The 17,735-nt window shown below is 40.3% G+C and overlaps 1 long non-coding RNA gene across 1 annotated transcript in view; it reads left to right on the top strand.

The window, feature by feature from the left end:
- Positions 1 to 16,657, top strand: part of LOC139737895 (uncharacterized) — a 90,533-nt gene extending 73,876 nt beyond the window's left edge. The window contains exon 3 of the long non-coding RNA XR_011711406.1: positions 16,444 to 16,657. This is a non-coding gene — a long non-coding RNA (uncharacterized lncRNA). The remainder of the gene's footprint in view (positions 1 to 16,443) is intronic.
- Positions 16,658 to 17,735: the final 1,078 nt, after the last annotated feature.

Below are 17,735 nucleotides of genomic sequence, written 5' to 3' on the forward strand. Positions count from 1 at the left end.
CACAATTTCACAAGTGTTCAAATTTGTGATAGAGTACCACATTGATTGGAGGAGAAAGAAGTGTCATCACTTTTTCAAGAGATAAAACAAAGCGATTTCAAACGATGGGTATAATACTGTATGTATACATGTCATTTATTTAGAATGTCTAATTTTTCACAGACCAGGACTTCCCAACAATATAGTGAGTGGGTATTTTTGCTATCGATGCAATAATAGACAAAAATTGTGAGCATAAATTTGCAGATAGCACCCGACTTATAAATTTGCAAAAATAGAAGCCCCATGAAATGTATGACATTTGTATAATATTGACTGGCCTCGAGGGAGATACCAGAAAATATTGCCCAAACTGAAAGAATATTGCCCGGGTCGAAGATGAGGGCAATATTCTTTCAGTGCGGGCAATATCTATCTGGTATCTCCCTCAAGGCCAGTCAATATCATAATTATTACTTATCCCCTAGGTAAATTAGGAAAATATGTGAATACGGCTATACATTATGATACAGATCAAGCCACATTTGACTACCTGTAGATCATCACCAACATGTCGAATAATTGACAAATTGTTCATCAATGTATATCATTCAACTCCAACTTCAAAGATATATAATGTAGTTGTAACAGGCAAACTTCACACATCTGAACGCTTTTACACTTTATTTTTTGCTTCTGTTTCAATTTGGAGAGTTGTTATAACTGATGGTCACTGTGCAGTTATTGAGCACAAATGGGCCAGTCATTGTTTGACGCGTCGTGCTGCTGGAAGTGGTCAACCTTGTATGAGTTGATTTATCGGCGTTCTTCTGCGGTGCGTGTAATTGACACGCAGCGACTTCCTTGAATGTTTTCTCTTTGTGGTCGATCGGAATGTTTACATGTAAAGCAGGGAGGTTAGATTCCACTCCTTCTCTTCCCACCTTCCTGTTTTACAGTGCACTCCCGCTATAACGAACACGGTTCATAACAAAATTCTGGTTATAACGAAGTAAAAATTTGGGCTGCAATGTCATCCACTCTATGTATTTCTATTGTTTATTTGCTCGGTTATATCAAAATTCCGATATAACGAAAGAAAACTGCCGGTCCCGAGGATTTCGTTATAATGGGAGTCCACTGTATATGTAAAAACCCGGATGCTCGTGATATGCTCTAATGTCGCCTGCTGAACTCCACGACCCTGCAAACTACCAACTGTAATTGCCTCGCAAAACTACCTCGTATAGGTAATAATTTAGAATATACAGTACAGGTGTTTGTGTTACGGGAGCCATTATTTTTCACGAGTTATTGACTTTGCAAATATTGGTTGACTCTCTATATTCGCAAAAATTAAACCACTGTGAAATACATTGCACATACAGCAAATTGGTCATTGATTGAAACGTTTATTAGCATTCAAAGCATTTTGGTAATCCATAAAAGACAAGAACTCTCGTAAACTAAAGACGGTAAAATCCTTCTTGATCTTTGTATAATTATAGCAGCTAGGAAGACAAAATATCAGTTTTCATTCCTTCGTAAGCAGTCTTGCTTATACACTGTAGCTTACAAAATAGTTGGATTCTAACTACATATTTTCAGAAGAAATCTCAGAAATTCACAACAGATATTTAGTGTTCCTACAGTCTTATGTCCAACCGTTGCATGAAGATGAACATCTCATTTTAACAAAAATCTGTCATGCCCTGTTCTTGTGAAATAACTTTCAAGTTTGATATTTGATAACAAAAATGTGGAACAAAAATGAGGGTTGTTGATATCAATGAAATGGATTTGGGTGCAGAATTTTGACTGAACCGCATGCAAGAGAAGTGACTTGAAGTTTTAAATCAGCATGCACACACTCTCAAAAGGCTGATCTGTCTTTATTCTTCACACCAATTTCATAGCAGGCAGATCCATTTGTGTTTTTGTTTTCGTTCCTCGGAAAAGCCCCTTTGCGACGGTGATCATTTCAATCGGCGCCCCTGCGTCACTGCTCACGGTTGATGCTCCCCGTGCACCGCTGCAGGCCTCCCTGTCGCTTCAGTGATTGACGGATGCGCGATGGTCAGAGTCCTTCTTCCCTGGTCTGCTTCAGCAGACAAAGGAGAGAGGCTGCCCTGAAGCTGCTGCTGGCTGCGACCCCTTTCATACTGGGACATTCTGCACGCTTAAATTTCTGTCAGTCAAAAATCTCTTTCGGATAAAGCACTGGTGAAACTTTGAGCCAAAGGTACACTGTTCTCGTCCCATAGATTATTCTTGATAGTTCTCTAGTGATTCGGCATCTGAACAGATAAGTTCTTCAGATGAAATGCTGACGAAATCAGGCATGCTGCTCAGTTGTGAGGTGTGAACCATTCCATGCGCAGAGCTGGCTGATGTTGGCGATTCACATTTTTTCCCTTCCAATTCTCTTCAGACGTCATCATCTCTCAGCCTGGATGATAGGAGGAAATATAGATGGCTGATAACAAACAGTGGATGATAGGGGGAAGAGTAGATCGCTGATAACAAACAGAATTCTTTTCACCGATTCACCGAGATTTCTGAGGGTAAGTAACAGGTACAGTTGATCTGAAGTCCATAAGATGTAAATGGATCATGTCTGCTGTATGGGGGTAGTCTAACAAGTATACACACATACACACACACACACACACACATGCACTGGGTTTGCACAGGTTTTAACCTCCATACAAAGGTCTACATTGAATGCATGCATGTGTGTGTTTGTTTGTTTGTTTGTTTGTTTGTTTGTGTGTGTGTGTGTGTGTGTGTGTATTTTTCACACACAATACTGGAACAAACACTAGATGCAGAGAGGGACCATGTCCAGCGCTACATCCATGTGATTCCTTGTTATACCTCTGGATGGATTTATATGCCACTCTGTGAGTTGATGTCTTTCTGCTGGATTCCAGGGCCCTCTGTTTTATGAAGAGTTGTAATCGATTTTATAGTTGATTTCTATGGTAAGTCCATGGCAGCCTGTGTAGTAAGGAAATTTTAAATCGATTACTGTAAAACGTGATATATTCGCGGCATGAATTTTTCGCGAATTGGAGCCGACGGCCTTTTTGGCGGCATGAAATTTTCGCGAACTGCCACTGGCATTCAATGCATATAGTGTAGACAAGAACTTTAGCGTGCATTTTAATTTCGCAAATCTTGGCGCTCGCAAAATTTGCGAAATTAAAATGCAGTTATAGTTGATTTTTATGGTAAGTCTATGGCAGCCTGTGTAGTAAGGAAATTTATAATCGATTACTGTAAAACGTGATATATTCGTGGCATGAATTTTTCGCGAATTGGAGGCGACGGCCTTTTTTGCGGCATGAAATTTTCGCGAACTGCCACTGGCATTCAATGCATATAGTGTAGACAAGAACTTTAGCGTGCATTTTAATTTTGCAAATCTTGGCGCTCGCGAAATTCGTGAAATTAAAATGCATGCGAATATTCCTCGTTTTACAGTATATCTTTTCATGAAACGGGGCCCAGGGCTCCTGCAGTATGTCATCTTCATTTGGGATGTCATGTTGATGGCACTCTAAGAAGAGCTGAGTCAGCTGTTTAAGTGCATGGCAAAGGTGTTCACTCCAAGGGTGTTCACAAGTCAAACTGTATTACATGAACACAAACAGTGCTCATTCAGAGGTCAGAGGTCAAAGAAATTAACATGTAGAAATAGACCCTCATAGTCATATATGAGAAAACTTTCAGTAGATATTATCTAGTCTGTTGCAGTTTGGGCAAAGATCAATGAAGCCACAGAATCCTATTCAAATGGCTTATAGATAACATTTTCATGTGGGAAATAGTTATACTGTTGTTGTTTTTTTTTCAAAGGTAAAGTGTGGTAAGAGTAGACTTTGACAACACACTTTTTTCCTGAGGTTGAATTGTTCTGTGATATTCCAAATTAAAAAAAACCAAAAAAAAAAAAACCAAACAAACAAAACAAAAAAGCATGCATGTTCAGAAATGGGCTTGCAGTTTTAATCAGCAACATCGTGACAGGAATGTTGTTCATTGCGTGTCTGGATAATGAATCCCGCTGTATGTGCTAAGATCTGTAAAATACACTTACGCCACACTAAATCGTAGAATGGGTAATAACACTCGCCCAAACACAGAAGTCGTATCAATGCACTGCTTTGCAGGCCTGAATCTTTGTCTCATACTATTTGTGGCTATGGGATGTTTACGGTCGAAAGTGACACTTGTGATGAATACAAAACATAAATTCCTTCCAGCAAGCCAGAACGTAGGACATTTAGTACAGATTTTGGACGTTTAATTCAGACCCTCGACGTTTTGTTATTCCCCTCAAACGTGATCAGTGGAACGCTGGAAAGAAAACATTTCACTTCCAATCAATTAGGCCCTGCTTGGCGATGGAAACTAAGATGCTGTATTCAGAGAGGGAGAGAGAGAAAGCTGTTTGTAATGTGTACACGGGTTGCCAATGACATGCTAAGTCCTAGTTGATGCATAGGTCTACAAGTTGTTTACCCATGCAGGACTCCAGCAGTAAAGAGCAAACATGGCTCAATTAGGGCCGGTTGCCATTAACACCGACTCTCTCCCGCATACATGCAACTACAAATGCGTGACATCGTCGGCCTGGTTGGAAATTTAGGCACACGGATGGTGGCACAAAAGCTTGACGGAAAAACTCGGTCAGAGAACTGATAGAGTTTCTATCCAAGCCCTTTTAACCCCCTGCTAATCTGTAGTCGTCTCACGGTACAGCTGACCAAAAAAACTGGACCACCAAAGTATGTTGCCGTGGTAGTGTAACATCTTCTTCTGGCATGTATATGTCACACCTAATTTCATGCAATTAAGGAATCCATTATCAGAGTTGTGCGGTAATTGAATCCCTCCGTGCTTGGATGGGCAACCGCAATTCCTTCACTCCATGTGAAGTTCAATTAAAGCGATGTGAGGGAGATACCCCCCCCCCCCCTTCGTTTTGTAAGAGTGATAAACAGATAGAGGGGCACCTATTTGCATGTGTGTGTGTGTGTGTGTGTGTGTGTGTGTGTGTGTGAGTGGATGTGAATGTACCAGCCATCTGGCTCACTCTTACGATCAGTTTTACAACAGGGATGGTGAGATGATGTCAAGAGACCTTATCAGAGGTGATATAAGTTCCCATTTTTGGTCTGTAACCTCTAATCACGTACAGAGCTAATAATCTCCATACCCAATGTCCTGCTGGCGTAGGACCGGTGGAGTAACACCATTTGGCTTGGGATGTTCTCTCCCTGCTGACCCCTGAAACATCTTGGTTCATTCATGTTAGCAGCACATATTGTCAGTCCGGGATGACTTATAATTTGTCGTTTGAATTGAACCTGTAGTAAGATATAAACCACTGACTGACTGGGTAGCAGAGTTGAAAGTGTAACACGAGAACAACATAGGCTGTTTGAATGAAGGTAATGTGTTCAAACCAGCATTCTTTTGACCACATTTCCACAAAACCTGTCATTTGTAAATTTGTCTGAGAAATTGTGCTACTCTGTATAAAATGCTGTCGTCTTGGCAGTTTTGTTTTGTTTTGTTTAGTTTTTTGAATTCATGAATGAACGAATTAAGATGTAAAGCAAAGCAAATATGAAAGGATGATGATGACATTCAAGAAAAGGAAATTGTGGGAAAGGATGGGAGAGGTAAGACGATGACACATCCTTGGGCCTGCAGTATGACTCCTTCCATCTTAACGTCCTGGAAGAACCTCGCCAGATTGGGTTACCATCCAGATGAGGAGATGCGCTTTACTGGAGCCGCCAGAGGAAAAGAGAGAGAGAGAGAGAGATAGAGGAGGAGGGAGGATAGGGGGAGAGAGAGAACAAAATCTGCACAGGAAGGAGGCATTGGAAAGAGACGAACCCCTCCAGGGGGGCACACTGCCCCGTGGTGGTGGAGCCAATTTGAATTGTAAGCGGATGAGCGTGTGTATGAGACTTTGCGGAAAGATGCGGCACATTGGGCCACATCTTATCACTGTCGTCCAGATCGGCTTTCCTCCTCCTTTTTAAATGCGATTCTTGCTCTTTAGAAAGCTGCTCAAATGTTTATCGTGTAAGCACCCCTGAAGTGTTTTGAATGAGGGAGAACCAAAGACTCTTTTTCTTTCTGAGGGAGGGGGGTTAGGGGAGGGGGAGGGGTGAAGAGTGCTGGTGGATAGATGGGGTAAGCTGGATGAGACGATGATGAGACTTGGATGGGGGAGAGAGGGGAGAGGGGAAGGATGGTGGATATTCAGGGTCGTCTGTGTGAGACAGAAGGGGTCATGAGAAAGATGATTCACAAGGAGAGATAGTTAAGGAAAAGACATATCAGAGATAATCTCATGGAAAGCAGTAGGAAAAAAAAATATCGCTTGCTCAAAGGAGAAAGGTAGGATATATAGTGGCTGCACTATGGAAAACGAAGAGCAAGATGATATTATGGAACGGAGAATTCAAATGAAAAAAAAAAACCAAATGCTGAGAAAAGGTGGAATGTAGCAAATGATGGCAATTTTACTTTAGTGAAATGTACATTGGTTTCACTTTTCAAAAATCTTCCTAAATTTGAATTTGATTTAGCTATTGATAGATGGTCACAAGTGTCATCCAATGCATATGCAATATGAATGTGGAATGCCTTTAATAAGAAAGATAATGTTTCTCTTGATGTTTCCGCTTGTCTGGATATAAAGTGACAGACCTTTAGAATGCAAGAGGAAATGAGTTTCATTCAAAGCAGGATTAAGGTAAAGTGACCTCTAGTTCTATATGTGCCGGTGAATTTCATCTTTTCCAGTAAGCCAGTGACAGTGCTCGAGGAGGAGCCTGGATTCTGTGAGGTCAAGTGAAGGGAGGGAGCCCAGAGTTAGGTAGCACAAATAAGAAAACAAAGAGATGAAAAGAAAAGGGGTAATCTGAAGTGTTAGCCAGCTGAGGCATGGGTGACAAACTGTGGCGGTATTTCCGCTCCTTCTTTAAAAGAAAAGAAATTCACAGCCACATGTTTGCAGTGGCATTTAATCCTGGGGCATCGTCGAGTGCTATGCCAATATGACGTGGAAGTATGGGAGAAGAGGTCCTAGGATGTATGCATGGTGAATGGCGGTCTCGCTCTCTGGGACTATCACCATCGAGATGCAGCCATTTCTGACAGGTTCCCTTTTCGCCATCTGTTACGTTTCCAATCTTCCACAACTCCCCAAACTCCCAACCAATTTCCTCAAATCATATGCATTAAAACTTTGGATTTTTGTTCGCCTCGATGCTGTTTGGGGATTCATTCATTCATTTATTCATATATATGTACGTATATGTTGGTGGTGTTAAATACGGGCTGTGATTTCCTGTGGTACTAATGTGATATGTGACAATTTAAGCCCGTGGAGTGCAATGCAGTGGTAGCTTGAGCTCTCACTGGACTTAGGAGCTGGTTGTTGGCGATTGTCAGTGATGGATGCAAGCCTGGTGAATCATGGATGGTCAGGGATGCGTACGAAAGCTAATGTGGTGACCTCACTCGTTGGGGGTCGATGGCATTTTGCATTTTTTAGGGAACTGCCACCTTCTGGCAAATTTCTCGCATCCCATGCAGCAAGAGTGATGGCAGACACATGATGAATTTATTTTTACTCTTTCTGTAGTGCGAAATCTTTCAGCTCCTTAAGTTCTGTGATACAAACTTTCTTAAAGGTTATTCCTGGTCATTTTGATATGATGGGCAATTCTTGAAATGTCAATTACTGTCTATGCAAAGATCGAATGTAACATGGGCTGAAAATGGAAAGAAAGCTGAACGGTGTCAGCGATTTGGAAGGAGTTTGCAGATAAACTTCTGCACCATGGCCACCAGTCCAGCCTATTTTTTTCTCTTTCTGTGAAGCTATACCTTTGTTCTACAATATAGATGTATATTAAGGGTCCTGCTTACCTTTGGGAGCAGTGATTTAAAAAATGTTCAAGATACTGCTTTTGATGCATATGTGTAAGTCAGTTGTATCACAAAACATCCTGCCATGTCATACAAATATTGAATGTTTATAAGTGAAATGGACACAATATTTCATGAGGTGAAAGATTAAATGATCCATTCAACGAGGCGCAGCCTCGTTGAATGGATCAATACGAATGTAAAACTTTTATTATTTGTTTTATATAATGCCTAAAATAGATCCTTGTCATTTGATGTTATATGAATTTAGAAACAAGAGAGAATGTGCGGGATCTGAGATAAGGAGAGTGCTCACTGAGCGCTTTACGCTATGGATCGCATACACACTGCAAACGCAAGTGTTTTACATGCGTAGTGTGCCAGACTCTCGGAGTGCGTGCAATGGATCAAATCGTATGGATCCAAAATTGCATGGTAAATGGAGCCACAATTGCACGGATGATGACGTCATAGTAAAATGGGCCGAATGATCAATGTCAAACAACCAATCAAATGGCAAGGATGTCTTCAGGCGTTACATAAATATATATATACATTTTGGTTTTTTTGGCAGTAAAGCCTAAAATATAGGGAGATATCACTATTTTTCTCATTAAACCATAACTGTAGACAGTTTAGTTTGGAAACATTTTTATTATAAAATTATTGTTCACATTTTGTATATTTAACCCTACTTAACATCGATTATACTGGTTCAAATTTTTATATTGGTTGTTTCTATCCTTATGTCACATTTTAGAACTATTTTGAAGCACTCTAATGCTGGGTTTTTGTTTCATCTGCAAATGGTAAATTATGCCTGTAAGAACTTTAGTCTTGCATAAATAATGACTGGTTCCATCTGTTTCTGTTTTCCCATGGCTTTTTTTTTATATTTCCAATGCTTACAGTCCATCATTGTTAGTTGAAATGTAGGTTAGGGACTTCCTGCATTTTACACTCAGTTCTGTATTCTTTCCATTGTTCTATAAGTAACAATGCCATCTTCCGCCCATGTGTGTGTATGTGTGTTTTTTTTTCCCCAATCTCTTCACCGACTTCTACTGTATACGCCATATATTTCGCTTGTCTAAATTTTTGCAAATTGGGAATTTCTGATGATTTCGCGAGTGGTTAAATTTGCGACTGTGGAGTCCTGTACTGAACGGAGAAGTGTGCACGCGTACGTCACATTCACATCAGGATTAGAGTCAATATTTTCACGTGTCTTTAATTTCGCGAATAGCACCTGACTTGCAAAATTTGCGAAAATAAAAATCTCGCGAAATATTCGGCGTATACAGTACCTTGTGCTATGCACCCATGTGCAACGCATCTATGCCTTCTTAGCCTGTATATGCTTCTATGAATACCTCGGTATACATACAGTACCTACTAGTTGCCATTTAGTGCCTTCCCTTGCAATTTTCTGTTGCTGTTGACCCACGTTCATCTGAAGTTCTTGATCCTTATTTTGTTACACACTCTTCTTTAGGGTTCTTTCTCATTTCCTCTCTCGTTTCATCATCCTTTCACTTGCATGCAATGTCAGCTTTCCTCTCTCTCTCTCACATTCATTGATTTCTCCCCGTACCTCCATCCTGCCTGGTTGTAGTGTTTACCACCATTTCCCGCTCCTTATCATGAGGGTAATGAATGGTCCATTAGAGTATTGTGCCTCTCTCTCTCTCCCTCTCGTTGGCTGCAGTCCGCAGCCAAATGGCAAATCAATCACCAAACATTACTACTTGTTGGGATGGTTGGTGAGGGGGAAGGGGTGGGGAGGGGGGATTTGGGCCTGGTGTCTTCTTGGAGGCTCATTCAATCCCCCTCTCCCCTCTCCCCTCTCCCCACTCCCCACTGTCCATACCTCACAATCTCAGCTACACTGTAAAAGCATGATTCCATTGCATAGGTTGTTCTCAGTTTGGTCACAGATGACGTAGGGTTACCTTGACTATGCTTCTTCACCTCCTTGTTAATCACTTTAGCTGCTCACATTTCATATCTTTTTGTTACCTATAACGATGATTCACAGAATGCCTCAGACTATACTAAATACCTCAATATATTGCTGATTTTTTTTTTTTATTGTTGCAAATACTCCGTAGTTACTCAGTGAAAAAGATAAAAGGGTATGCAATACAATGATGTATATTTTGCTGGCTTTGTAAAAAAAAAAAAAGAGGAAAAGCTAATGAGACTCAATGACCCTTTGAGTCTTTGTTACCTCGTGAATGATGTATCTGAATAAATATATGAATTTATCGTGACACCTCACTGTAGTGGATGTGATGCAAACCTTGGAAGATGCTTAATACACAATTTTTGCTTTCTGTTTTGATTAGATATTTTTATCTTGATGAGAGATTTTGTATTCTAGTCTGCATTTCACTTCTGTGCTGTCTTAGCTCAATATCTTCAGAAGATGTGAAGTTGTAGTTTTTAAGAAATATTACTCTTTCGTGGAAATATATCTGTGCTTTGTGGCATGATTCTTTTACAAAGTTATAAAGGATGAACTGTTAGTTGTGATGTTTATAAATGAAAATAGAAGAGATTATGAATTGCAAAGGGCTTCTTAAACCATTGTCTATAGCCATATCCTGTACATTATTCTCTATCTCTCTTCTAAAAAAACATACCTGATAGAGACAATTTTGTCGTCACTAGAGGAAAACAAAAAAGGACTTTATCACTGTTTAGTGGACATTTATCAGTATTTTTCATGACTGAATACTGACCACCAGTCTTTTGGTAGTCTTGAATCAAGGCCCCTGGTACCAGGCTTCCATACATTCGTCACAATATAAGTGGTAGTTGTGATTTTTTTTTGTTTTTTTTTTTTGGTTGTGTTTTTTTTTTTTTTTGGGGGGGGGGAGGATAGAATGATACTGGTAAATATTAAGTGCTTAACAACCACAGGCTTGTTCCATCTTGATATTTAAGTTTGTATGAAATGGACGTGCAGTGCTAATTATAGTGCTGTGCCCATCTTTTTATCAACTCCATAGTCCATCTGATTACTGCCCTCACCCTTGGCGCACCAGCCCTACACCAAACAGCAAAGATACCCCTCGGGGTGTCATCAAAGCACATCCATCACACTTTTGATTTTTCCCTCTGTTTAATGTCTTGTGAATATTGTAGTATCCAGATGAAATATTGACTTTCCCCACCCAATATAGAAACAGAGACTCCTCAATGCCCGAGGTAGCCCAAAGCTAAGGGGAAAAAAAAGAATCGAGGAAGGCAAGAATCGTCGAGAGGGGACACGTGTTGGATCAAAGTGTTGCCATATATCTCTCAGGTCATTGCTTGTGAAGGAGATGTCTTGGAAGAAGGAAAAATTATCGCTTGCATGCATGGATTTTCAGTTTGTATTTGAAGGACTGAGGGAAAGGTTTGCGTACTGTATAAGCTGTTATTTTCGTGAGGGTTTAATTTTCGCGAATTTCGCAAATCACAGTTGGATCACGAATTTAACAACATGCGAAAATGTCTCTATGTGCCGTGTTGATAGTGCATTAACGTAAGCGTCGGCGTCAATTTGCGAAAACAACATCGCGCGAAAATGTCTATAACCTCGTCATTCGCTAAAATATCTGTACGCGAAAATAACAGCATAATATCGTTGGTGGGGTGACAAAACCTCGTATCTCAAAAATGTCAAATGTTCAGGAGAGCTAAAAAACATGGCTGCCATAACATGTAAGTCAATGGAAACAGCCAACTTTTATTTATCATTTGTGACCTTATTTTTGCAGATGGGCATATAAGGATTGGGAATTACATAGTAATGGTTCCTAGCTTCAATATAATGAAGAAAACTCATTTTCACCAAATATTGAGATACGAGGTTTTGTCACCCCACCAACGATAATTAATTCAGGAAGTAGTGCCAGATATGCTTGTTACTCTTTCAATTATATGGTATGGTTAGTACCTGATATGATATCTTTCGTATAATATGCAGTGATGAGGAAATGTTTTGAAGAATAGTATTTTCATATATCTTTAGGTACCTCTCTGTCTATCCGTCTATCTATCTATATATCTATCTATCTACCTATCTATCCATCTATATCAATCTGCGTATTTGACTGGTAATATGTATTTATTTTGTTTGGAAAGGGGTGATAATTAGATTTATGTATGGGATTCATGGTGCACTAAAGGATATTCAGCCGCGAGGAGGTTTTCACTGAAATTTCAATTTCTGTACCCATTGGAATCTCGGCATGAAGTGATATGTCTGTTGGCAAAATAAGTGATTCTCAGAGACAGGGTATTGAAGGTGATCTCAAACCACAAGTGAATAAAATGTTCCTTGGGAGCACATTGTCGCAGAGAGGATGCTTACGTCAGCGGAGATGCATGGTGGGCAAATGCGGGACCAGACGTTTAATGGGAATGTGTGCGAGCCGCACAACCTTGGCCAATTACCATTTTGCAGACACTCGTTTCGCGTCGGCCTACATACACGACTTGGATGTGACGTGGGCAAAATAAGCCATCACCCCCTCCCTGCGTCCCGCTGCCACAATGTTGCCACGCACCGTGATGAATCCTGCGGAGAATGCCATCAGAACTTGGTAACACTTTACCCAGAGTAAATCCATTTAGCAGCATGCGGCGTCAGATAGACAAACACCAAGGGAAGGGTAAAAAGGAGCATCACCAAGACGCTCTTTTCCCAACTGTCTCCGGGTCTTATTTGCTCTCAAGAGCAATCATCGCCATCACGGAGTGAAAAATTGAATTAGAGCCCCCCTGCTTGCGAGGATTCTTCTCTTCCTTCTATTTTGCTGTGTTTAGCTTGATCATTGCCAAGATTTCGTGAGGCGATGATTTAAAATTTTGTTGCGAGCGCAGGATTGACAGTACAATGTATGTATAGGAATGTTTGCCCAGGTTTGGAGTGGATTTTGCCAGAGAGATGGAGCATTTATCACAATTGTAGGTCACTGGGTTTCTGTGAGAGGGTCCCGCAGTTTCCACTCTTAACCTATCAGTGTCCTGGACCCTTGGAAGAATCAAACCAAACCCTAATAAGACTGCGTGTATTTTATTTAGTAACAAATGCACGAAGTCTTCAGAAAGATAGGAGAGAAGTTGTTGAGAAACTCTTATGTACTACCTAGCATGCTTGGATTTTTTTTTGTAAAGAGTGTTGATAATAGAATACGAGCCTAACTACCTCCCTGCGATATGGTAACTTCTGAACGGATGTTCTTTAGTCCTAATGCAGAAGTATGATCAAAAGAAAAGGGAGGGAACTTCGACAGGGCCAGTTGTTACAGAACATTGGGATAGCTCAGTGACAGGCAGATGCTGATTGATTTGATACTCGGGAGATATTGGTCGCAGTGTCCCTGTGGATGTGTGCACACTGAACATAGCACCACTCGTGAAATCTTGAAGTGTGGAAGTGTTCAATGACTCATACAGGTCTCTGATAGATCATCGATGGAGGAAAGTTCATCACGGAGACACCCGTTTCCTTTGCCATACATTAATCAGCCCAGTTATCCTTCTCTCCTTTCTCCCGTGTCACGGATGTGAATGCAGTGGTGGCAATCGGACACCAGCTGATTGCCATGCGTGGTGAATGCTCGGAATCCTAATAAGTAGCCATGCCAACCAGTCCATCATTTTTCCCCACCTTCAAACGCTATGCCAGTTTTGCCAATATTGTCTGTATTCATATCTTCACAATTGTGCCAGATCAAGATGTAGGGTGTATCCAGGGGAAAGATACTTCTTGCTTACGACTGCAGTCTGGCTTTGTTTTATTCATGCCCTCCCTAGAGGCTTCCCTGTCAGTAGGAAGGGATAAACCCTTGCCTATGCCCTTGTCCCTCCCATCTGAAGTTTGAGTCGTAGAAGGGGTACATTCTCTCCCCTCCCAGGTCTTCTGTATCCAACTCTTGTCCTCCGGTAAAGTTACTAGATTTCTTGCTGCTGTAACATGAAAAACCTCAAGCCGCTGTTTCATGGAGGAGAGGAAAGACAATAATGCAGAGATAGGCAAAGTATTCATACATGTACATACAAATTGTACAAGCCAGAGAAGTTTGATACAAGTAAATTCATTTAAACTCACTGGTATTTCATGTTGATAATGCACTCAAATAGATTATTGCAAGAAAACCCCTACCCCTTCTAGCAAGTTGGCTACTTAAATATTACTACACTTCTTTGGCATTGTTTGGTACTTGTTTTAAGCCACTGTGAGAAATTGGGCTCTTGATTATTTAGCCTAATGGGTTTATCATGCATCATGTATTATGTATTACATTGTTGCATTGGAAAAAAATGCAAACAGAAGAAAACTTATCAGACATTGATATAATTAATTTGTGGAAAAATGAGCAAAGAAAAGGTTATTCCATTGGGATTCGAATTCGAGACCTCCGGATTGCAAGCCCGGTGCTCTACCGACTGAGCTATAGAAAGCCCTAGTTTAGTGTTCGTCCCTGAAACCCTAAATTCTCAATGCTCCGATGGTCAGAAGCTATAGCAGTGTGTTTGTGTGTGACACACACGCACACACTTAAACCTGGCATAAATCCGAAGGATGATTCTACTTGGGGATAAATGCGAGGGATCACCGAAGTGATGCAGCTTTTTGAGTATGAAACAAATGCAAACTGGAGAAAACTGACCAGAAATGATTGTAATATATTAGTGGAAAAATGAGCAAAGGAAAGTGGATTTCATCGGGTATGGAATCCCCTTTTCTTTGCTAATTTTGCCATATTGTTGCATTGTAAGAATACAGAAAACAAGAACCTAATTACCAAATGATGCATATGATGCATGGGATAGAACAATACAATCTGTAATACAAGTAATATAAAACAGAATTAACATTCTTATTGCATATATTGATTATGCCATGAACCATGTGAATAGTTACTAGAATGTGAATATCACTTGGATGTGTACAAACCTGGTATTTTGGCCAGATTCAGTTGGGGGGGGGGGGGGGAGATACATGTAGAGGAGGTGGCAAGAAAACCCTTGCATAAAACTGCTGGTTTTCTACCGTTGTTGGCTCAGTACTTTATGTGCCATTTGCTTTTGGATCAGTGGCATAAGCTTGTCAGGTATTCTTGTTTGCTCTTAACATTTGTGTCGCATTACACCGGGCGGCGATACACTGTTTATACACCCCTTTTTTTTTACCTCTCCTCTGATTTGTAAAAGAAACCACAAATACCAATTGATGACAGTGTACTGAAGATAACTCTGTTGCTTTATGGGTCATCTTGTGGAGTCGCGTTGATTTGCAATAGAAGAAGAATCACTTAGTCCGCTGCCCCTCCTTCCATCTCTGTTTCCGCTATGATTTTGAGAAGGAGAGAATGTTCGTTCAGCTTTCCTTTTCTTCATATGTGTCAATGAGGAAAAGCTGAAATTTACTGTAAACTTTGCCTATTGGACAAAGTGTGTAAAGTAGGTTTGCACCCAGGGTGTTACAATCCTTGTAGCTTTGGGATGCCATAGAGGGAAAAGGCTGGCCTGGCTCGGATATATTTGAGAATCCCCATAACAAATTGTTTGCAGCATTATCGCTGATCTCTGTGTAAGTGCACATACAGTACAGCCACGGATTCTTGATCAGAATCAACCGTTACTCATGAGTGTACGCTTTGATGCACATTCCCTGACTGGTGCTACATGTATTTGTGGGTTTTTACTGTACCCCAGTGGACAGCCAATGACTTGAGCCATCCATGAATCCCCAGGCTAACAGGTCCTTAATTAAGGATGTGTGGGTTGCCACAGGAGGAAATATAGGACGAAAAATGAGTGTAAGAGTGTCGTGTATTTACTCTTTGTGTCATGCAAATCCAGTGATGTGTATATTTCATTCAGGTTAGAAAATTGTGCTTGATAGAGAAGTAGAACTACCATTTATGTTCTCTTTTCATCCTGCTCTTGCTATTTCTCACTTTCTTAGTCCTCATCACCATCATTTTTTCATCATTATTATTATAAACAACATGTCTTTATCGTCATCGTCATCATCATAATCATGATCATGATCGTCATCATCACGATCTTCATCGTCGTCGTCTGCACAATCTTCTTTGTCTTTACCATCATCCTTGTAATCATCAGTAGGAGCTTCACATGGAAAAGACATTGAACTACGCTGACATTTAGCACCTTGATGTGATGCATGTCTTAATCGCAATTGTCTGTGATTAGGAGGAGGCAGAGTCTGTGAAAGGTGCCAAATTAGTTAATGAATTGGATTCCCGTTCTTTGCCGTGACAAATACGGTTTTGTTTTTTTTTTCTCCTGTTGTTGTGTTCTCCAATTTTAAAGTACGATTTCCTACACTAATTGATATAATTCCTGTTCCAGGTCACAGTAGCTTGGTAGAACTGTCATGCATTTTCTTTTTGTATTGTCATAAATTAGAGATATTACAATGTATGAATGCAAAGCAGTGTACTTCATTGTTTTTGTTATTTGTTGTTTTTTCAGATTTGAGGATTTATGCAGCGTTCACTTCATGTGCCAAGGATATATACCAGTAATCAGCCAAGGAAAACAAGGTGCTTCTGACTGAACACTGATAAAAAGGTGAGATCCATTTTGCGTTTAGATTTTGAAGAAATTATGGCAATAGTCAAAGAGGTGTATGCGCCATTTTTAACCACCCTCATGTTGTGACTGAAGGCTGGTATGTACTGACGGCATCCCTTGGGCCATAGTCCAGACATGTGTGCCTGGACTCCTGGGGACATGTGAGACGCATGTGATGTCAGAGCGGGGGGGGGGGGGGGGGGGGGGGGGGGGGGAATAATTCCCAGCTGGGTGGAGGAAACGACTTATTATGTGGAAATGGACCCATTACCTGCAAAAGCAAAGTGTGCTTTTTTTCCCCTTTTGGGAATTAGGTCAATCTCCTGGTATGTAAACAGCGCAACATTTCTGGAGGTAAACAGATCTGTTAGGGCTCGGCTTGCACGAATGCAGTGAGGTAGGGTGCTGCAGGGATGCTAGTCCATTTAGAGACAAAAATGAATTGGAAGATAAAAAACATGTATGGTAGTGAGTAGGTCATTTGAAAACATTTCATTTCGATGTCAGGACTGAAAAGGATAGATAATTTTTTGTGTGCAACTTCTTTTTTAACCCTATAAAGCCCAAGGGGGGGCACATTGTGCCCCCCCTACCAGATTTTCGTTTGCCACTCCTTCGTCCTTAATTCGATTTCAACCAAATTTGGTGACTTTTCCTAAAATCTTATTGCAAACATTTTGATATATAATTTAACTATATTTTGTGTTGCTGGTTGCCATGGCAACCATAAACTGACAACCATGTCAGTCAGATTTTGCATCTTTTTTCTGTTCCCATTTCATTTAACAGCATTACAGTGTATGAAATGGGTATTTCTTGGCTGAAATTTGTTGAAGAAGCAAAATTTGAAGTAATTATGGTCCTGGAAAGTTTTTCTTATTATTTCCTTTGTTTTTATGTGACAAAGGCATAAAACAATAGATATAATAGAGATAATTGAAAACAATAATATTTTCTACAGATTGCCCTTATATTTTGAGTTATTTTGATTCCTTCAGCCAAGTTATGCCTCTAATATCATTAGTTTATCATATTATCAATTTGCAATCTCAAAATTCCACTATCATGCAAATATGAAATGTCATAACTATACATGTTCCCATCCCAAACATTTCATCTCGGGTCTCATAATGTATCACTATGTTGATATGAAGAGCGCCCCCATGTGGTGACCTTGAGATTTCAAACAT

Source organism: Diadema antillarum, unplaced genomic scaffold (assembly GCF_040938485.1).
Source record: "Diadema antillarum isolate AM-2024a unplaced genomic scaffold, OU_Dant_1.0 seq00000712_RagTag, whole genome shotgun sequence".
Taxonomy (NCBI): domain Eukaryota; kingdom Metazoa; phylum Echinodermata; class Echinoidea; order Diadematoida; family Diadematidae; genus Diadema; species Diadema antillarum.